Below are 6738 nucleotides of genomic sequence, written 5' to 3' on the forward strand. Positions count from 1 at the left end.
CACAAATGAAGGAAAACTGTATTGATTATATATCGATTTTATCTTAAAACTTATGTAGCTATATAATATCTAAACAAAATATCTTAACCATCTTTCGGTGAAGATATCTGTATTGATATAGAGACATATTTCCGACACGGTTTCGAAACCTCAAACGATGCACCGAAGCTCAACCGCAGTGTGATTTATTGCCATTTCATGCTATTTTGTTATTCTAGTAATATTTTGTTATTTTTTCTTTCGAAGTTACACCATGTATTACGTTTTGGTATTCGTACTGGTTTACTATTTAATGTAACCTGAAAGCTTTCGTATTAATCAAGAAGAAAAATAAATTTTACTTTAGCTCATTGCGTTTTTACTGTCTTTCAGCTAAAACAAGTAGCCTCCTATTTTTCAGAAAGACACATAACTCTTTTAATTATGTCAATTCTCTTTAGATCCTTGATTTATATTAACAATAATTTCAAAATATCTAACAAATATCCCTCAACAATATTTTAATTATACGCATACATGGCAACTCATAAGTGTAAATTAGCGTTGCGTATTCTTCATTACCATCAGCCTACAAAAGATGAAGATTTATCTTTCCTAGTAACAATAGATTTATTATACTGACAGACGTTGCAAACACAGGCACTACTAGTGTTATAGCAACGGATTTGAGTACAAACAAAACAGTTCTGTTCTAGTCTAACATACATGTTGCCTAATGTACAACGATGTCACCGGTTGCCATTGCCAAGCGTAAGATTCTCTCTCTCTCTCTCTCTCTCTCTCTCTCTCTCTCTCTCTCTCTCTCTCTCTCTCTCTCTCTCTCTCTCTCTCTCTCAGTATATATGTATGTGTGAGTGTGGAGTATTAATCCAAGATAATGTTCGGGGTACAACTGCATTATGTGGATACTTGAACGTTTCCAATTATACTAATGGAAGAGATGACATTCTATTAAATACGTAATTTTATAATTCACGATGCCCCTTATAATTTAATATCAGGACCCTAAAAATATCGACACAAATCCACTTGGCATCATACTTATTATAGTTAATGCAGTCTTATTTTTTCATTGTGTGAAGAAAAAATAATTCATTATTCTTCTACTGCCTGAATCTAGGTTATTTCCAAGTGCATAGGGTAAGGGAATGTTGCACTTTAGAAAAAAATCAACCTTGGTTCTCTCTCTCTCTCTCTCTCTCTCTCTCTCTCTCTCCTCTCTCTCTCTCTCTCTCTCTCTCTCTCTCTTTGTCAAAATTATTGAGTGAATGATTTGGTAAACGTCGGATAATAGAAAACATTTGGAACCCAGATTAAACACTTCCCTGGAAAATATATTGGCAAGTGACCGTCTGGTACCCAGCTTGACCCAGCCCTAGCTTGACCAAGCCCCTAGACCGGGGAAACAAGGTTACCGAATTTCCTGGTGGCACCGGCTTGACTCGTTATACAAGCGCCTTCGGAAAGCCCACATAACCTATTCCATCGTTTCCTATCAATGTCTTGCTCGCTCTCTTTAAGTAGCCTACACATGACTTAATACAATCACAACAATTATGATCTGTGGAGCCATTATCAAAGCTGCTTGGAGTTAATCTTGACAGTTTAAACGTTTAGATAGATTCAGTTTTGCCCCTTTTTATTATTATTGCTCGGTTGTTGCAGGAAAAAGGAGAATGATCAAGCCAGGATGCTAGCCATGTTCTACTCACCTCCTCAGTATTGGTAGAGAAAATAGAGATATTACAATAGTTCTATCATGTGTGTATGTTGAAGCTAAAATTGCAATGAAAAACTCGCAAGATATTGAAACAAAAATCTCAAAAATGGAGGAAGAGCTACAGAAGAGAAATGGTGCAAGGAACGCGTAAGCAAGAATTGCTGAATTGCAATACAACATTGAGAATGTAGGTGTTGACTCAGCGGATTACATCAAGGCTACTGAACTATAAGCAATGAATGTTACTGAGAAAGTTAGTAATCAAGCGAAGAATGTTAAATCAATTAACACTTCAAACACCAATAATCCCAAAAAATGAGAAAATTACATGCTGAATTTCTTTTTTAAATCTACCAGTAATTACCACAAGCATCAACTAAAATCACCGACGGGATAAGTGAGGTTGAAAAACACTCAAATCATTATTATTATTATTATTATTATTATTATTATTATTATTATTATTATTACTATCCAAACTACAACCCTAATTGGAAAAGCAAGATGCTATAAGCCCAGGGGCTCCAATAGAGAAAAATAGCCCAGTGAGGAAAGGAAATAAGGAAATAAATAACTGAAGAGAACAAATTAACAATAAATCATTCTAAAAAAAGTAATGTCAAAAGAGATATGTCATCTATAAACTATTAACAACGTCAAAAACAAATATGTCATATATAAACTATAAAAAGACTCATGTCCGCCTGGTCAACAAAAAAGCATTTGCTCCAACTTTGAACTTTTGAAGTTCTACTGATTCAACAACCCGATTAGGAAGATCATTCCACAACTTGGTAACAGCTGGAATAAAACTTCTAGAGTACTGCTACAACTATAAGCTATTCTTAACAAGAGATCAACTTCAAATGGAAATTTCGCTCACGACAGGATTAGCGATGAAGCAGAAAATAAGATTGAAAAAAATGGTTAACCTACTGATTTTTATAGGTAAAAGGTTGGCCAGGACACCAGCCACCCATTGAGATACTACCGCTAGAGTTAAGGGGTCCTTTGACTGGCCAGGCAGTACTACATTCGACCCCTCTCTCTGGTTACGGCTCACTTTGTCATTGCTTACATATACACCGAATAGTCTGGCATATTCTTTCCACACACTCCTCTGTGCCCATACACCTGAAAACACTAACATTACCAAACAATTCCTCTTAACTAAAGAGGTTAATTGCTGCAATGTAATTGTTCAGTGGCTACTTTCCTCTAGGTAAGGGTAGAAGAAACTCTAGCTATGGTATGGTAAGCAGCTCTTCTAGGGGAAGGACACTTCAAAATTAAACCATTGTTCTCTTATCTTAGGTAATACCATAGCCTCTGTACCATGGGCTTCCACTGTCTTGGATTGGAGTTCTCTTGCTTGACGGTACACTCGGCCACGCTGTTCTATCTTCTTTCTCTTCCTCTTATTTTATGGTTTATATATGAAAGATCTAATTTATTGTTGTCACTGTTCTTGAAATATTTTATTTTGATTGTTTATTACTTCTCTTGTAGTTTATTTCCTTGTTTCCTTTCCTCACTGAGCTATTTTTCCCTGTTGCACCCCTTGGGCTTTGATTCACAGGAATCGTTGCTTAGATCAAATTCAAATTGTAGCATAGATGATAAGGTGCTGCCGGTGGGACTACCCGCAGTAACCCACTTAATTTCATGGTGATCCTGAAATTCGAAAGGCTATTTATGATAATGGCGATAAAGTTATGTTTCGAAGGGGCACGTATATACCACGCGATCACCTGCTTCATCGGTCGGTCGTAGATTGCCCGGAGCTTTTCTGCGAACGGGAGCTTTTTTGACTAAATGTCATAACTCCTGAAAACCCTGCTTCCACTGTCAAAGGTATATCAGTCGCCCCGTGATCAGGACCTCTTATAAGAAAAAAATTTCTTCGGGACCGGGTTTAGGACAACAGCGAGACCTGCTTTGCGGCGCCCCTATGACTCCAGCTTCGGACTCCCTCCCCACTGCCATCATTGCTGCTTCATCTCATCCTCACCTTGTCCGTCCGTCTGTGTCCATGCTGATCCAGCACGTGTATCCTGCTTTCACATCGTATTATCCAGAGATCTTAGCATATGTGACGGGCTGCCAATGCATAAAACCCGTGGTCCGCCAAGTTGCGGGCCCAACAACAATCACCAATCATCGTCAAAGGTATGGATGGACTATTTGGAAAACTGTAATTTCAAAACTGATGCTAAAGAGTGTGGGAAATGTGCAAGAAATCATGAGACCAAGAAGCGTAACTCCCACGTGGTAAAATGTATGAATTACAATACGTTGGAAAAAAATTGATCATACATTGAATTACAAATATTGCAACTGACGAGACTAAAAAAAAAAAAAACTACGGTTAATGAATACTAATGACGTCATAAATTGCAACTATGTAACTATTGGATCTCTTTGTAGTAAAACAACCCAAATTAGAGAATTGATGGATGAGAAATGTTTCGACTTATCTGCGATATCTGAAACATGGCTAAATGACTTCGACAAGGATGAGATAACTGAAATGACCCTAATACACATGCTTTCTTTAATTCATGTTCCAAGAGAGGGAAGACTTGTAAGGGGGGGGGGGGGGATCGAGTTGGGCTTTTCATTCTCAAAGGCATTTTTAATTTAAAGATGATAAAAAGAACAAGTGTAACAAGTTTCGAATATATAGAAATAAATTTTACAACCAAAAAATACCTATCGTAATCATTGTTTACAAACCACCGAGAGCAAATGTAAATCTCCTTATTGAGTTCATTATACTTACTGAAATGAATGACATGGCTAAAAATCGAAATTAGTTATTCATGGAGATTTCAGCCTTGATGATTCAGCCTTTAGAAAGCTATTGGAATCTATAAATTGGTTAATAACGTTGATTATTAAACAATTTTGACTGGGCATACATTAGACTTAGTTTTAAATGATGGAATGAATAATATTTGACTAGATATCAACGTGAAAAAGAACTGCACTATTGCTCCAGTGCAATAGCTTATGTATTTTAGATTACCTTTACAGAAATACGCAGTGCTAAAGAAAATAAGCTCTATAAATAAATAAGACTTCTCTCCTTGCGTAGCCCTATTGATGAAGTTACAAAGAAAATAAATGTTACCAATATTCTCGGAGGTCATGGTAACTAACGTTTATTGGGCTCTATATGTGTTGATTGCTTTATAACTGTATATACTATGGTAAATAAAATATGATAATATGTGCCCATCGATGGAAAAGGCTATAACTGCTAACGATAGATCTCCTTGGTTCGATGGGGCAGATTTTACAGAAAAAGAGGGAAAAAAAGTCTTACAGGAAGAAATTGCAGTCAGTTAAAAACTGAAAGTGTATTGGTGAAATACAAAACCGCAAAGTGCCATTATAATTACCTAATAAGGAGAAAACAAAACAAAACAGAATACTATAAGAAGAAATCAAGGAAGCAAGAATAGACATGAATAAGTTATATCGCATGACTAGTACAGTGGCGACGTGTTCGCTTAGCATGAGTATGGCACCAGATCGATTTCAGCCCAGGACCGTAAGTTTATGCTGTTAACTGTCGTTGGGCACCACAGTGGGTGGTTGGGTTTGCCCGGCTGACTTTCTGGTGAGCATCTATTCTGATGAAACTGGAACTGAAACCAGACACCTTTAATCTTTTAAATGGGAATGTAAATAAAAAAAAAGTCTACCAGATGGGTATAGTGACCAAGAAATGGCTAATAAATTTCTAGAATTCTTTAAAAGCAAAATAGAAAGTGTAATTTGGTCTTTTACAGATATTCCATATCAGATTGGTGCTGTAGTAGATACACAGAAAAGATTAACGAGATTTGATAATATAACAAAGTTCAGAATGCAATAGATGAAATCCCAGAGAAAGATATGAAAATTGTGATTGGCGACTTCAACGCTAAAGTTGGAAAGAATAATCAAGGGATAGAGAATGTGATGGGTGTCGAGAGTCTTGGCGAAGTTGCACATGAAAATGGAGCCCATTTCATAAGTTTCTGTTCAGCAAACAATCTTGTCATCGGAGCACTCTTTTTCAACACAAGAAAATCCACAAGTCTACACCGACTTCACCTTCGTAGCAATTACAAAAATCAAATAGATCACATTGCCATTAATAAGGAGAGAAGGAGGACTCTGAGAAATGTAAGAAGCTATAGAGGTGCGGATATTGGTAGTGATCACCAGCTCCTCATTGCCACACTGAAATTAAAACTGAAAACACCCAACAAAAAGGTAGATAGAATATATAGATTTGATACAGGTAAACTTTTAGAAGAGCACAGAGAAACATTTGCAATTGAATGTACGAATCGATTTGCAGTCTTAGAGACTTTAAAAGACGAAGAGCAGACAATTAATAAAGAATGGTGTGATATTAAGAACATATATCAGTCAGTTTGTAGTGAAGTCTTGGGACACACAGTTACAAGGAGAAAGCCATGGATATCAAATGATACTTGGGATACTATACAGATGAGACAAAAACAGAAATTGATTGTTGAAAGTTCTCGAGGAAGTAATAAAAATTACAAGGTAGAGCATGCAAAGTATTCCAGTATTGATAGTGAGGTCAAAAGAAAAGCTAGGAATGACTGGAGAGAATATTTAGACAGTAAAGCAGATGAGGCTGACAAAGCTATGAATTCAGGAAGTGGCTTTGGTGTAATAATTGCTCATAGAATTATTAATGAACTCTCTATGGGGTTAAAGAAGAAGGAACTTATACCTATCAAAAAGAGATGGATCTGTTATAACAACAGAGAATAAAGAAAGACGTTAGATGGAGCACTTTAGTGAAGTTATGAATAGGAGATATGAAGGGAATAATTTGAATGATATACCTGAAGCTGATGAAGACCTTGATGTGCCCATGAATGAATACAGTGTGTTTGAAGTTGAATCTATCCTCAAAACATTAAAGAGATGGAAAACCCCTGGATACAATGGAATTAATGTCGAGATGATACTAGTCGGAAGTGAAGTGA

This window comes from Palaemon carinicauda, chromosome 21 (assembly GCF_036898095.1).
Source record: "Palaemon carinicauda isolate YSFRI2023 chromosome 21, ASM3689809v2, whole genome shotgun sequence".
NCBI classification, from domain to species: domain Eukaryota; kingdom Metazoa; phylum Arthropoda; class Malacostraca; order Decapoda; family Palaemonidae; genus Palaemon; species Palaemon carinicauda.